The sequence below is a fragment of the Antennarius striatus genome, chromosome 16 (assembly GCF_040054535.1).
Source record: "Antennarius striatus isolate MH-2024 chromosome 16, ASM4005453v1, whole genome shotgun sequence".
Taxonomy (NCBI): domain Eukaryota; kingdom Metazoa; phylum Chordata; class Actinopteri; order Lophiiformes; family Antennariidae; genus Antennarius; species Antennarius striatus.
The window spans coordinates 14,657,516-14,674,060 of NC_090791.1; the positions used below are offsets into that span (position 1 = coordinate 14,657,516).

At 40.8% G+C, this 16,545-nt stretch overlaps 1 protein-coding gene and 1 long non-coding RNA gene across 4 annotated transcripts in view; one reads left to right on the forward strand and one right to left on the reverse strand.

The window, feature by feature from the left end:
- gcgra (glucagon receptor a) overlaps positions 1–9,697 on the reverse strand; it is a 48,005-nt gene extending 38,308 nt beyond the window's left edge. For all 3 annotated transcript variants that reach the window (XM_068337339.1, XM_068337337.1, XM_068337336.1), the window contains exon 1: positions 9,396–9,697. The gene's annotated coding sequence lies outside the window, so the exon portion shown is untranslated. The remainder of the gene's footprint in view (positions 1–9,395) is intronic.
- A 158-nt stretch (positions 9,698–9,855) lies between these two features.
- Positions 9,856–10,670, forward strand: LOC137610351 (uncharacterized). The gene is made up of 3 exons (XR_011038468.1): positions 9,856–9,920; positions 10,063–10,186; positions 10,276–10,670. It is a non-coding gene; the product is annotated as an uncharacterized lncRNA (long non-coding RNA).
- The last annotated feature ends 5,875 nt before the right edge of the window (positions 10,671–16,545 follow it).

A 16,545-nucleotide genomic window follows, 5' to 3' on the forward strand; every position in this document is an offset into this window, starting at 1 on the left:
ACTATTAGCAATAAGAAGTTGAGACAAGCCGAATCGAGGAGCCGGGGCCACAGAGTGGAAATGCAATCTTTGTAAATTTGTCATGATGATGCAGCTTTAGTTTAATCTGTTTAACATCAAATGAAGGAATTCCATCTGAGTCCTGATGCTGGAAACCAGCTCCTAGCACTTCCTATCTTCAGGAATTCATGAGTTGTCAACAACAAGCATCAGATTTTCCATTAAAGTAGATCAAAGTTTCACAGGTACAAAACAATTTGAATGAATCTGAATTTATCTCAGCTACGTACTGTATTAATATCAGTGCTGTGAAGTACTGGGATCCAGTACATATACAGTACATATAAATGTATCTGGAAAATTTTAGAGACTGTCTGCATGAGTTTGCGGTTGTTCGTTTCTGGGGACTGTTGTATTTATTGGCACAATGTTATTTATTCATATCACAAAATGTTGGTACATAAAATAAAACTCTCATTTCATGATGAAAAAAGAGAAAAATTGATCTAGAATCTGCAACCCTAACCCTGACCCTGACCCTAACCCTAAAAAAATCCATTGACAATTCATGGAACGATTATAAGAACAGCATAAACAAATCACGTGGCCTCATCCTGCTCTTGCTGGCAGAGGAAATCTGTGGTTTTGTTTCATTTAGTATTAACAGATTATTTTCGGCCGTGTGTGAATGTAGAAAGAACTGACAAAAAGCTCCCCGACTGCAAGGGGAGAAGTTCTCACTGAAATACAAATATTTAAACACCAGTTTCAAAACGCTTTCCGACGATTATTTATGGCAAAAGCTGAGGCTCAAGCGTCGATTCCTTTAGATGACCGCTGCGCAAACACTGAAGCCCGTCCACCATGCACCACATTTTTGTCATGTCAGATTTATCAATCTTATTGTTCTGCACAGAAAAGTCTTGTCTGGACTTGTCACAGGGGCAACAGCCACTTGGGCCCAAATGTGTTGTGGTTGCTATCAGACTCTGCTCCTGGTACTGAGTAAGTTTCATGACGGAAAGGCAAAAGACGCTATTGAGAGACTGACGAGACACATCAGAACACAGAACAGAAGAGAGCTGATAAATCAGTAATGAAACGAGAAATCGTTTTGCTCACAAACGGGCTTTTGTGAAGAAAATTATTAAGCAAAATAAAAGAAGATGCCAGCATGTTTTCACGTATGTGAGACGCTTCTCATTAAAAACATTCGGTTGCCTGATCCCTCCAATTTATTAATTTATAGAGAGCTATCTGTTCACTGTGAAATGTGATTTTCCTGTTCAGGTAAAGAGGTTTCATTAAAGGAAGTGAAAGTTGTTCTGGAACTGGTATACTGTTAGGTGTACTTGGGATGATTTAATAAACTCCCCACTTATCGGTTTAACTTGGCACGTGTCTGAAAGTTGGATAGCGAAACGACCCATCAAACCGTGGCTCGGAGCAGCATGGAAGTCGATGTCTATTCAATAAGCAGTATTTGTTTCCTGCTGCTAACAGGAAGGGATTGGTTCTGAGCCTAAGAAAGTGTGTTCCTATTTTATATAGCGTGTGCGGCTGTTTGTCTGCAAAAATATCTCTCCATCAGGCATTAAATCCACAAATGGTCCTTGTTTTATTTTTAGTTATTGGACTTCCATCTCTGTGAGATCATGATTTATTTTTGTCATAATTTTTGTCTTAATTCTGTCTTATTTTTATGTCTAATTACCAGTTTGTCAATGGCTCGAATCATATGGTGACAATCCAGCACACTGGTACATACTTAAATAAACCTGACAATAAAAATGAAAGATATTTTTAAACATCCGACTTTCAGTTTTGAGGTGGACCCTGGGTCAGTGAGGAGCTGCTTCAGTTTCTACTATGAATACAGGTAAGTGGTTGAGATTCACGATTGTCTCCAATATTACAGCCATCCATCCATCCATCCATCCATCCATCCATCCATGCATCCATCCAACTTCAACCTCTTATCCGGAACCGGGTCCCAGAGGCAACAGTCTCAGCAGGGATGCCCATACTTCCTTCTCTCCAGACACCTCCTCCAGCTCCTCTGTGGGGATCCCAACGCGTTCCTAGGCCAGCCGAGAGACAAAGTCCCTATGCTGTGTCCTAGGTCTTCCCCGAGTTCTCCTCCCAGTGGGACATGCCTGGAACATCTCCCCAGGGAGGCGTCCGGGAGACATCTGGAACAGATGCCCGAGCCACTGCAGCTGGCTCTGTTCAATCTGGAGAAGCAGCTGGTCTACTCTGAGCTCCTCCCTGGTGACTGAGTTCCTCACCCTAACTCTGAGAGTGCACCTAGACACTCTACAGAGGAAACTCATTTCAACCGCTTGTATCCGGGATCTTGTCCTTTTGGTCACAAAGCTCATAATCATAGGTGAGAGTAGGAATATACAGTACTGTAGATTGACCAGTAAATTGTCTTTTGACTCAGCTCCTTCTCACGACGACAGATCCCCTCCAGCCCCCAGAAATTCTGTCCATAAAGATTATGAACAAAACAGGTGATAGAGGTGATTGAAGGCAAACAGGTGATAGAGAGCAGCCCTTCCGAAGTCCAACATGCACCTGGAACAGGTCTGACTTGCTGCAATGCAAACCAAGCTCCGACTTCAGTCATACAAGGATAGGGAAGCCCTTAGCAAAGTGCCCCGAACCCCATACTCCCAGAGCACCCCCGACAAGATACCACGAGGGACGCAGTCGACCGCCTTCTCCAGATACACAAAACACATGTGGACTGTTTGGGGAAAAAAACCCACGAAACCTCGAGCACTCGATGGAGAGTATAGAGCTGGTCCAGTGTTCCACGACCACAATGAAAACAGCACTGTTCCTCCTGAATCCCAGGTTCAACTATCGGTCAAATCCTATCAATCAATCAAGTTTTATTTATATATTTATGAATCCTCCTCTACAGTGCCCTGGAATACACTTTCCATGGGAGGCTGAGGAGTGTGATCCCCCTATAGTTGCAGCACACCCTCCAGTTCTCTTTCTTGAAAAGGGGGGACCACCACCCCAGTTTGCCAATGCAGAGGTACGGCCCCCAATTGCCATGCAATGTTACAGAGACAAGTCAGCCAAGACACTCCCTGCACAACTAGATACTTTAGGTACTCAGGATGAATCTCATCCACCCCTGGTGCCCAACTCAAGGAGTTTGGCAACCACCTCAGTGACTTTAGCTCAGGCGATGGGCGGGTCCACCTCTGATACCTCTGCCTCTGCTTCCTTCATGAAAGACATTGTAGTGGGATTGAGGAGATCCTCAAAATATTCATTCCACCACCTGGCAATATTCTCAGTCAAGGTCAGCAAGTCCCCATCATCAGTATAAACTGTGTTGGTGGTGCAACATTCCCCTCCTGAGGGGCCGGATGGATGGCCAAAATTTCTTCGAGGCTGACTGATAGTCTTCCTCCATGGTCTCAGCAAACTCCTCCCAGACCTGAGTTTTGTATCTGTACCACTTGGGCTGTGGGACGCCTGGCCTGCTTGGACCTGTCAGTTTCCTCCTGAGTCTCCCGAGCTAGACTCAATGAGACTCCTTCAGTTTGACAGTATCCCCTACTTCCGGTGTCCATCACCGGGTTCTGGGGTCACCATGGGCCACCATCATCAACAGGCACCGGTGACCTTGTGACCACAGCTCCAAGAAGCCACTTCGACAATGGTGGTGGAGAACATGGTCCACTCTGAGGCCCTGTCCACACGATGACGGATTTTTTTAAAACGCAACTTTCTTGTTGCGTTTACGCCTTCCGTCCACACGACAACGCAGATATCCGGAACAAAAACGCAAATTTTCGAAAACGCTGGCAGAGATGGATTTTAAAAAAAACGCTGGGTCTAAATTGTCGTGTGGACGGTGTATCCGCAACATTTAAAAAACGCTGACGCCTTGCCTGCGACGAAAACCTCTGTGACGTCATATTTGTGTGTGTTGTGACAACAAAACACGGAGGATTCCTATTGGATAAAATTTGACTCAATACTGCCACCACATGGTTTGGCATGCTTATAGCCATCTTCGAAAACGCACTGCTGCGTTTACGTGTGGACGGAGATTTTTTTGAAAATGCTGTGGTGTGGACGGGAATCGTTTTCGATGCATTTTTAAAAAGTTGCTTTTTTTTAAAAATCCGTCATCGTGTGGACGGGGCCCAAGTTAAAGTCCTCATCCTCCTGCAGCAGCATCTTCTTTAAAATTCTGCCCAATGTCATGAATTATAATGGACCAGTTAAATTCAAACTACTCAGGCATGTCTAGATCAGAATGTAGATATGGGAGATTAAAATATGTATTTGGAGGGGGCCATGTGTGTTACTGTATATTTGCAAAAACACACAACAGATGATGATTTTCCTTAATTGTGCACATCATCCATCTTCTTAAATGGCTGAATGGAATTGTTATATCAATAAAAAATATATATTTAGGGTCCATTCTTTTTCAAAGGGTCTAATTACCAACTAAAATCCTGAAGGTATTTTCCATGAAAAGATATTCTTGCCTGTTTTGGTTTTGAACATGGTGGTGGTGTAGGTATGTGCTCTCTCACCAAAACATTCCACCACTTGGCTTAAATTTTTCTTCATCGCGTGGGGCTTTTTTGTCTTTTCTTGTGCACCTGTGAGTCAGTGGACACATGCGTGAGTGAATGGACAAGGTGCTATGAGCTGAACGCCCCACATGGCTAAGCAGGGCCTGGCAGCATTATCAAGATGACCCTAACAATCCAAAGTGACAGCTCTTTGTAGCGGAAGCTATTCTTAGCCTTCCTGCATGCATCCGAGTTTGAATCACATCCTATAGCACCTCAAAGGACATCCTTTGTCCATTTATGGGGGTTGACACCTTGGCTGCTCTTCACACCTGTTCATACCTCCACAGGCTGCCTTCCACCACTGGATTATCAATCAATCAATTAGAGTTTCTGTCTATCTCTTTTCTCTTCTGATCCTTTATCAAAGGAGAAAACAGTGCGAAATAAGGAAACCGCTGTTTCTCTCTACTGAACTATCACTCTATTTCCCACATGCTCATCCTATTAGACGGCTCATTCTCAGGAAGCTAAAATAGAGATATGTGAAGGCAGTCTTCCGTCCCCCACCACAATCAGTCTTTATATCTCTTTTCTTCTCCAGTGGCATTATTCTATCTTTCATTCTCTTTTTTCTGACCTCACTTTTGCAATGTATCAATTATGTGCTGTGCTACAGCAACATGGAGTGTGGTTGTGAAGTGTCACTAGGCAATGTGCCCTCTGTTCAATCCCTCCTTTAACTTTATCATGAAAAAATTCAGAGACACTTTTGTAAAATGCTGTATCTAACAGTTGCCATTATCTGTGAAGATGTATTGTGCTCTGGGGTTTGGAGAATCAATTCATCTCTATACTTTTGTCATCTATCCTCTCCACCAATTTTACATTCAAGAAATCAACAAGTAATAAAAATACATCAAAAGTCACAACAGACAGCTCTGTGACGTCTGTTTTAGCAACTTCAATAGAAGTGATTTGCATTTTCTTATCTTATTTAAAACTGTTAACTAAATACCCTCAATAAAATATACAAAAACGACTTGTTTTTCCACTACATCTCAAGTTAAATGGCACTCAGTTTTTCCCCAAAACGGCCCAACAGTCCCTTTTAATTCAATCAAGGCTTGTCTGAAATCTTGAAAGTAGCAGGGAAAGGACTATGCCCCATGAAAACATATTCAAGTCTCAAGTTATTCATGGATCCCAACCCTTTAGATATGCCTGAATTTAAAATCCAAGCATCATTCCCTCAGACATTAAAAGACATCGCTCAATATTAAATAATAGGTGAAAAACGTTCTGGAGCATATATCTGTTTATTGTCTGCACTGAAATTTAATGGGGTCTATTTTGGCTGAAGACCCCACCCTCCTGCTGAATTTCATGGAAATCCGTTCAGAAGTTTTTGTGTACCCTGCTGACAAATCAAACAATTAAAAAAAAAAAAATCTTAGAGGTAATTACAGTATAAACTCAAGAAACTGTTTTCTTACTAATTAGTTTAATCTCTTCATTTAGAATTTTCGCACAAATTTTCAATGAAGCATAAAAAAACAATAAGAAGTAGTAATATATAATGACTTTATCGCACTATCATCCAGTCTCTCCACAATTCTTGAATCGATTCCGAAGTCAGTGATAAAAGTGACTCATGGTTTAGTCTGATGGGAAAATTGGACTGATATCGGAAAATAGAACGGTCTGGTGTGCGCCAGGCCACGTCCATGTGAGATACCCCCTTGTTTTGATAAGAGCCCCTCATTTTCTCCAGTTTTGAAATACCCTAATTTGTGTCACAATCTCTTCCACATTTATTTGTATTGCTTCCATGCAGATGTCCTGCCTGCATCCTTGCTGTGTGGAGGAACACAAGGCATCATCTCAATGGCATAAAGTGGGTGATCCATGATAAAAATAAATCAGGATAATGTAAAATGATGATGCTTTTTTACCATCAGCGAGTAGTCTCAGTGGAATGAAAACTTCCCCACCTTTGTCTTCTATCAGGGACTGATTGAATTTTTATTTGGTTAGAGGAGGATATTTTCTCTGCATGACTTTTCTATCTTTATTGATCTTAAATTAATGTTTGCAAAATTATTAATTTGTGTTTTAATGGTTGAGTCTTTACGTGGATCCGTCTGTGAAGGAACCTTTTTTTGGGTGAGATGACATAATGGAGTAACTGAGCTGCAGTGGCTCTGAGTGCTGTCTAGCTTTACTTTTGACGTGTGAAATGTTGCGGTTTTTCAAGTCAAGAGACGGGTGAAAGGAAACATAAATAAATGCTTTTTCTTTTGCTCGTTCTTGCAAAGTGTCACCTAAGATTGAGGCCCCCTCAGCAACACAACATTTTGTCTTGTTTTTTTGTCACACTTTGTGATGCAGCAAAATATATTTTCTTTGGACTTCTACTAAAAAACACGGCCATCAGTGCCCCGTCACAAATCACTACTTTCAGGTGAAATATCTGTCTCGAGGACTGAATATAAGAAATTTGAATTACTAAACCATCATGACTGGCTGTTTCTTTTTTTGTTATCATGCAAAGACATATCGAAGTCAATCGTAACGCTTATGAGACAACTTGTGAGACAACTGCAGCACACAACTCATAATCCCTGCAAAGTAAAAATCCATGAAGCAGCATTAAATCTGAGCGGTGATTTAAAATGAGATAAAAACCAACAGTTACAGAAAAGCTTAGCATCAGTTTGAGACTGCATGCTGTGAGCACTCACATTCCATAATAATTCACATCACAAGCCTAAACCTGTGATACAGATTCTCAAGATGCAAAATCAAACAGAGAAAAAAAAATTTGATAGAGGCATTATTTCAATATTAATTCACTCCAAGCTGGTAAACAGCCATGAAACTGTTAATCTGTGACAGACCTGGAGCTCAATGTGATGACATAAAGTAGCCTGGAGGATGAAAAGATCATAACGCACCCACTGCTCTCAGTTTCAGTCCCGTAAGACTACATAACAGTATGAGCCATTTGGCAGACATGCTTACTGAATGTCCACTGCACTGCAGGTGTATGAAGATTAAATACCATGCATGTATAACCTACAAATAACCCCACCCCCCACCCCCATGGTACCAGCAGAATTTTCACACACACACACACACACACACACACACACACACACACACACGCACACACGCACACACACACACACGCACACACGCACACACGCACGCATGCACACGCACACACAAACCAAGGAAAGCTTAACCCTGTTGATTGTGTTAGCACTTCATGTGCAGGACATCATTTCCAGCATCACAAAAGCTGCATTAATGTGTATTTTACATGCATTGAAGACACTCTGCTGCTGGCTGATGTGTGCAAATTACCACTAAAGACAACATTCAGCCACTCATCACAGATTCATGGGCTGCAACTGCACGCACTGAGGCTGGTAATGCTCCTGTGCTTCACTAAGACTCTCCAATTTCACTGCAACAGATGTCCTGTGGTCACAATGTTTTATTTCCATTATGTGAGAAGTGTTTACATAACTGTATACATATTTATTAACTACAATATGTACAGTAGAATAAAATCACAGGAGACTGAGAGCCCACATGTTGTTCTCGAGCTGAGAATACCCATGTGGGTCTAATTAGGATCAAGATCTGGCACAATTAAATCCCCTTATAATTAATTTCTTATGTATGTATTGACTGTTAAAGTGTACACAGAGAATTGCTAATGTGTTTAATGCAATGGAGGCGGTGATTAGAAGCATGTAGAGCAAATGTTGCTGCCATAGATTGAAAAGTCCACCATAAAATAAAATCATAGTCAGTCCAAAAATACAAATATTTTAAATCAAATAGTCATTAGAATTCTCAATTTGGGCTTTAGTTTTTGTTTTTTGTTTTTGGTCTCAAATATCTTTCATAATATTCATGAACAGTAAACAGCTACGACAGAAAAACTTCATTAGTTACTCAAAATGTTGATTTTGTTCCTCAGTCTTGAAGCAGGCGTGATATTATGTGTTATTTTTGGTCTGAAGTGTACATTTCTGCTAGTATTAAGATAACTTCACAACAATATAAACACACTATCACAGAATACCATGTATATACACCACAACACGCAACAACTGATTATTTTAAGGTCAAATCTCATATCTCATCAATAAAATATCACCTGTTTGAAGTTTTTGCTGCTTTTTATTCTGTTTAGCCTAATTAATGTATTCCCACTAATCAAGCCACTGCATTACTGTGTAATAAAGTAGGAGGCGCGCAGAGAGGATATGTTCCTGAATCCTATTGAGACTTAATGATAAAGGGTTTGTTCATCCAACATTAACGGATCTTTTATAATTTAATAAAATGCAAGCTGCTGCATTGCTGCTTTAGTGAGGAGCTCACATTAACAAATACTTAACGAACACACGTTTGCGCGTTGAGCAAAGCGGACAGCAGAACAAGTGCAGATTCCTGATAAAGGATGGTTCAGATAACGCGGCATTTGAACAGGAGCGATAAGTGACACGAACTGCAGTTACTGGAATCCTGACAAATTGATTCCAGATATCATATATTTAAGTGTCCTTAAATATATAAAGAAAATAATAACAAGGCAATCTGACCAACACCGTTGTTTCTGCGCGTCTCAAACGCACCAAAGAAAAGTCGACTGCAAGAAGAGAAATGTGATCTAAAGTTGTGTGGCTGGTTTTTGTTTGTTTGTGTTTTTAGTGATCGGTCTATATCAGAATTATTTTTCTAGTATAAGTGACGGTTCATTTCAAGCACCTGTGAAAACATTATTCAAACAGATGAAATAAACAGTAAATGATTTACCGTTCGCAGCACGGAATTGCGTTTATTTCCCCGATGTGTGCTTCAGCGCGGCTCATCTTCTGGTCGCCACATGACAGCCAGGGTTTCCTCTCAAGTGGCTCTCATGTAATCCAACTTTGCAAATAAATGCTCGTCTGTTTCGCTCAGCTCAGTGAAAGTCCGTCGAGCGACTGCAAACAAGTTTCTGGCTTTAATCAAAGTGTTCAGACAGAAATGACATTTTTAAAAGTGGACGCCGACGTTCTGTCGCGCTGGTGGATCTCCGCGCCCCAGCTGCGCCGCTAAATTACGCTCCTTGTACCCGTGTGACGTCAGAGGGAGGAAGAGTTGGGTCCTCACCATATGGAGTAGGGTGTGTGTGTGTGTGTGTGTGTGTGTGTGTGTGTGTGTGTGTGTGTGTGTGTGTGTGTGTGTGTGTGTGTGTGTGTGTGTGTGTGTGTGTGTGTGTGTGTGTGTGTGTGTAGGCTTGTGGTTATGGGGATTATTGAGATTCCCCACAATCGTTGGTTGTTGGAGGAACAAACTGTAAGTGTACTTCTGATAATTATTCCGTTTGGGATGGATCCGATGTGATGTTACCAGACTAGTTTGTGGGCTACATTTGGAAGCTTCCACTTTATATGTTTGTTTGTCTGTCTGTCTGTCTGTCTGTCTGTTTGAGATGCAGAGGCAACCCTATTTGACTGAGCTGGTGAACCTGGGAGGACACGCATCGCCCTGTTCTGATTGGATCTGCGTGGGAACCTGTGGACTGCTATGGCAACCAGTCAATGGACTATTAGCAGCACCAGGTATAACACATGCATGAATAGTGTTTTGTAAAGAATGTATTATTTATATGCATATATGTATATTTTTTGACTCATTTGAATTGGGTTAGGCTTCTTCGAGCCTGTCTTACACAGATTTGGTTGCCAGACAACCTAGACATGGATGTCTTGTCCAGCAGCCAAGAAGGAACTCAAGAGGCATAACCCTAAAGATCCAAGTGGAGTGTCGCACTTAAATAATGAGGATTGTGTCAGTTTGTGAGCTGTAGAGATGTGGGTGGTGGACTCTGGAGGAGATTCTCATGAGCAGAGTCTTCATGGTGAGCTACGTCAGTCAGTCGCCAGCTACACATTTGTGTTTCCAGATACATATCAGAGGTAGATATCCTCACAGTTATCAATCTCCTCTGAGTCTTTATAATGGAGCAACTATCAAACAAATTTTTCTTTAACAATCAATTATTTATAGACAGTGCAGGGTGTTGTTTTTTTTTGTGCTGGATGAGAGGCATCTTGTAATTACAGTATAATATAAATAACTCCCTATCAGGACTGTTCATGTTTATTTATAATTGTTTTATTTAATCCATGAAATGCAATTGTTTTTCTTAATTATGTTTTCCATTTCATTGACTGATGTGGGCAGCACGATGGCACAGTGGGAGCGCTCTTACCTCACAGCAAGAAGGTTCCTGGTACAATTCCTTTCCGTGTAGAGTATGCGTGTCCTCCCCATGTCTGCGTGGGTTCTCTCTGAATCCTCTGGCTTCCTCCCACCTCCAAACATTGTTTCTCCTACAAAAAAATGGATGAATGGATGGAATATCTATATACATACTCCTATTTCATACATATTTTATTGGATGAGTGAAGTTTGTTCTGTACCCTACACACCACATTCTTCTGACGTGTTCTCACTTATGCAAACTATTCCTGTCAAGGTCATTTAATGTTTACACTGAGTAGAACAGATGTGTTTATTGAGAGGATCTGGAGCAACCTATCCACAGAAAACGAGGGTTGAATTTAGTGTGATCAGCAGTGAAATGCCAAGTTGAAGTGATTATGTGAGAAATGCGGGCTATGCTGTTTCCATGGATGTGTTGATGAAAGATTACACAGATCAACATACTGAAAATTTTAGAATGAAAGGGGAATTCTAAGTTTTATTCTGTAGAGGATTGCAGTAGCACACAATTTTGAAGAATTTCATGGTGTTTCTGTCTCAAAATAAGGGTTTCTTCTAAGAAACAAACAAACACATGGACACATTTTAACTTAATACGTGGACTTTGCTTACAAACAGGGCTGAACTTTGCCCACGATGCTTTGAACCCTCTGCAGAGCCGAATCAATGATTGATAGACTTCCTCTAATATGCAAAACAATGTCAAAAAAACTATTTATCCAATAATAATGTAGTCCTGTGATTTCAACTCTCATAAAAGACAGACGTGGTGCATTCACACACCGAGTCCTTTGGATCTCTGTGTGGAATCAGGTCAAGTGGAATTAGAAATGCTTGACGATATTTCACTTCTCATCCAAGAGGCTCTTCAAGCTTTTCCTACACGTCCAATTGACTTGACTCAGTGCAGACTTTCACCATGACCAGCTAACTGACAGTTGTCACAGACATGAAATCCTTTTATCAGTCATTCAATCTCATTTCACGTGAAGAGATGTTTTTGGCTTTTAACGTTTTTATCTTTATTTAATTTGTTAAATACTTTCCTCATAAAGCCGGATGACACAACACATACAGTATATAATATAAAATAATCTCCCTCCAGCAGTGGACAGTGTCAGAATAGTACATTTCTCCACCTATAGATGTTTCATCAGTGCAGTTGTAATCCCACCTGAAAAATACAAAACAATTGTGAATAAACAGGTGGGAGTGCTGATACGTGTGTGTGTGTGTGTGTGTGTGTGTGTGTGTGTGTGTGTGTGTGTGTGTGTGTGTGTGTGTGTGTGTGTGTGTGTGTGTGTGTGTGTGTGTGTGTGTGATTCCATTCATGTTCCACATACTTTCATTTCCTGCTGTTCTGCTCCGTTCTATTCTCTGAAAGGGATCCTGTGAATAAAAATAAGTAAAATATATAATATGATATATAGAAGAGCAGGAGTTGACTGAGCTGAGCTGTTAAACCTGCCTCAATATGGTGAGAACATAACATAATACTAGAGTGTGTCCAACAGGCAACAATCCCTGCATCTATATTGAAATGCTCTCAAACCACATGAAAATGTACGGCCAAATGTATCACATTTATGGGCTGTATTTGACTCAAAATAATAAAATCGTCTTGGGTTACGGCTTTTTTTGTGACAGCACCATCTGTATCCTTTTGTAGAGGCACTACTTAAGCTGTTGCAAGAAGAGAGAAAAAGAAGGCTTATAATAATTTGTGTTTCCCCGGACCATTAATGAAGACATATTCCTCGTTCTTTCAAACAGACCCTCTGGGAACAAAATGCGAAACATTTAAGGTCTAATCATATATGAAGAGTGTTCTTGCTGAAAATACCAAAAGCCATACAATAACCAAACAGCAGTGAAATTGTGTGAGGAGGTGTGCGCTGAAGGTGAAGCAGCAGTCCCCCGGTTGTCCAACAGAGGGCACTAGTGCAATAATATATCAACACAGAAGCTGAATTATTATTGATCAGGACATTCGTGCCGCTATTAATTATTAGCATGTGGATGAAGAGGAGGGGGAGCACTTTCACAAATATATTCCTCTGGTTTGTCTGCTTCCTTCTTTGCTATCTCATCAAATTCTGTCCACACGAGAGCACATGAATCGGTCTGTAACGGCACACAAGGTCAGCTCATACTGGATATATATCTGTGATCACAGTCATTTCTTCTGCTTTGGGATTATGTTAGAAAAGCAAACTCTGGTGCTTCCATGGCTTCGACAGCTACTGGAGTTACAGGAAAACGTGCACTCCAGCCCATGTATAACACAGAGGCCAAAATCACATTGTAGAAAATAATTCTGCATTTGTTGGCATCTGAATGGTAAGTTCATGCAAATTTCAGCAGTTGGTCATTACTGCTGCTGAGATACAAATGAAGTCAGACATCAACATCAATAAACACTCTGATACACGCCCTGTGAAATTTGAACAATCATAGGAACATTGGTGCTGACGTGAATGAAGTCCTAAAATAGCGAGCTGAAAGTGAGAATAAACAGGTGAGAGTGCGGTACATAACACGGCGCTGTGTATCGGGGTCAGCTGCAGCTTAGTGTCTGGTCCCTCTGGGCCCTCAGAGACAAGATTGTTCTCAGAGTCTGGTCACGCTCTTTGACTCGGGTCATTCTACAGGTATTTGGCAGGATTTTATTTTCCATCCTGGATTAGTAGGTTAAAAATATTATATTAAAAATATTATTTGTAACCTGAAGGGATCTTTTTGATGTAATGCTTGATTGTCATTAACAAAGAGAGACCAGAAAAATCCAATTTCAGGTTTATTACTGTAGACCTACAGTATGTGATAAAAGTCTGAGTCACATAAAGAAGTCATTAATTCCTCATTATCACCACATTTAGCTTCTATTAACGTAATTCATGATTTCAGTAGTCGGGGGGGCGGGGGGGGGGCAACAGTTGGGTGTGACACGTAACACTAAGGACCTCCTGATTCTGCCTCATCCGCTCCATTTGTTTCGGGTTAAACGTGCCGACGGAGTTGTGATTACATTTGATTCCATTGAGTCAACGTTTCATTCAAGACAAGCTATTTAGTTATGACACCTTTAAAATGCATACTGTACAATAATACACATGAAAATGACCTGTCAGTTGTTTGATTTTTTCTCTGAAATGTTTTCTCTTTAATGATGCTTTAAGGTATTCTATGACATATTTTTAAATATCAACTCCGTTCAGAAATTTACAAGAAAACTGTTATAATTTGTTGTTGTACAATTAGATTTAACTTTGAGATGTCTCTTTATACAGGATGGAAAAAGCCTGCAGACCAAATTAATTAATTAACTTCAGTGATTTTTAAAATGAATAGAAGACAGTCCATTTTGGAAGCATGTGAAGTGCTAGAATTCCATGGGCCAGTAATCTGAATGAGTTCCCAACAACACTCATCCACACACACCAACATTTCCAAACTGGGCACTTTGGGGAAAAATCCAAACCCAAAGCCAAAGAGTAGGTTTCCATCCAAGCCTCATTGTGCTCATGTAATGCACGGGTGGTCTCCTGGCGGTTATTTATCAGAGGACTTGTGCTGTCATGACGAAAGACGATCAGCCCTCTTCTTACCACGCAGTCTCTGATGGCCAGCTGACCAGAGCACGAGCCCCCTGGGAAGGCCCCTCAGCCCCTCAAAAGAGCAGAAGAGCAGAAAGGGCAGCACCTCTTATCAGGCATCAGTGTGTGTGTGTGTGTGTTTGTGTGTGTGTGTGTGTGTGTGTGTGTGTGTGTGTGTGTGTGTGTGTGTGTGTGTGTGTGTGTGTGTGTGTGTGTGTGTGTGTGTGTTGAGATTACAGTTTTCATGCAGGTTTTACGTTTGTTCTGTAATGAAATGACAAAAAGATGTTGTCTTACCAAACACTGTACTTCTTGTTGACATTGTCGTCATGTGACAGATATAACAGTGTTGCTCAGCAACACCTGAACATTAAATGAAATTGCTTCATGATGGTGTTTGTTTTGATTAAGGCAAACTTAAATCCTGTATTTGAATAATGAATATTTCCCACCAATGATAAATATTCATGACTAAGTCGTCAACAACGTTAGCATTCACAGACTCAGCTAATTTGTTTCCTGAGAACTCTGTGGGTGTGTTTTACACTGACAGCCTGTTGGCAAGGTCAGAAATGTACTATATACATTATAGGTAAATTTTGGTAAAGCGTAATTTAAGCAAGGTAGTATGAAATGTCACTTTTTTTTTCTCCATTCCCTTCTTGTCATGTAGAAATAAGAGGAAAAAAGGGAACTGGCACGTAGAAGAAACAGAACTTTAAAGTTCAATCTAAGCACTCTTTTATCTGCAAAAGGTAAAAAGGGGGATGTTATCAAACCACTTTCCATTTTCAGGATGCATTACATTGAAGAGCATCCTTCTGGGAAGAAGCTATACTTATACCACGTACATGGAAGCTAAAAAAAAAATCCTCTCTGAACTGACAGTGCAGCTGTGTACAGTAATTATTTTGAGAACAGCAGCGAGTGTGTATTTCTGTCCACTGTGGAGGTACAATAGTATAGCTTGTAATACACGTAGATATACAGGATAGATAGGGTTTAGTAATAAAGGGTCAAGTTTCTGAGTGAAAATATCCATTTGTGTGATGGTGTTATCTCTTTAATCAGACATACTGACACACCCTCCACTGCTCCAGCTACAGCATAACGGCTCTCTGTTAAATCATCAGGGCTGCTATAAGTGACAGAAATAATGCGTAACTGATGACATAGAGAGACGGCACGGTGGGTAGCACTGTGGGTAGCGCTGTCGCCACACAGCAAGGTGGTTCTCGGTTCGAGTCCCCGATCTGTTTGCATGTTCTCCCCGTGTCTGCATGGGTTCTGTCCGGGTTCTCTCGCTTCCTCCCACCTCCAAAAACATGTGCTTCAGGTGGATTGAGCTTTCCAAATTGTCTGTAAATGTGTAAATATGTGCATTTGTGTCTGTCATTCACATGGCTCCGCTGGCGTCGGGCCCAGAGTGTACCCTGCCTCACGCCCAAAGTCCGCTGGGATACGCTTCAGCAACCCTGCAACTCGCGACGGCAGATGAAGCGGGTACTGAAGGTGACTGGATAAATGAATGATGACAGAGAGAATCCAAAACAAAGTAAGAGCTCTCATCACAGATTTATGGATTAGTGATTAAGTAAATAATGGAAACACAGGCACGAAGTGCAAACTGAGCAAGAGCTTCCAAAAATGGCTTTCTGGCATCATTAGTCAACAGTTTAAAATTCAAAATAAGAATTAAACATTTGCTAATATTCATTTCTTATGCTCCACACCAACCACTTAAACACCAGTTGTATTTTTTGGTGTCTTTGCAGTTTAAACAAGTTTTATTCCTTTTTTAATCCTGATACTGATCAGTTGTCAGTTATACATACATAAATCTCATTCATTCATTCATTCATTCATTCATTCATTCATTCATTCATTCATTCATTCATTCATTCATTCATTCATTCAGTCAGTCAGTCATTCATTCAGTCAGTCATTCATTCTATTTGTTTTTGTAGGAAGCCATAATAATTCTTGCTGTTGTTGAAGTCTTCCTGCGGGCTTTCTCCTTTGTGGGCTCCAGTTCATGTGGGTTAAAAACACACAATCAATGTGGGTTTGTCTTAGTTTTCTGCAATGCCATCGCT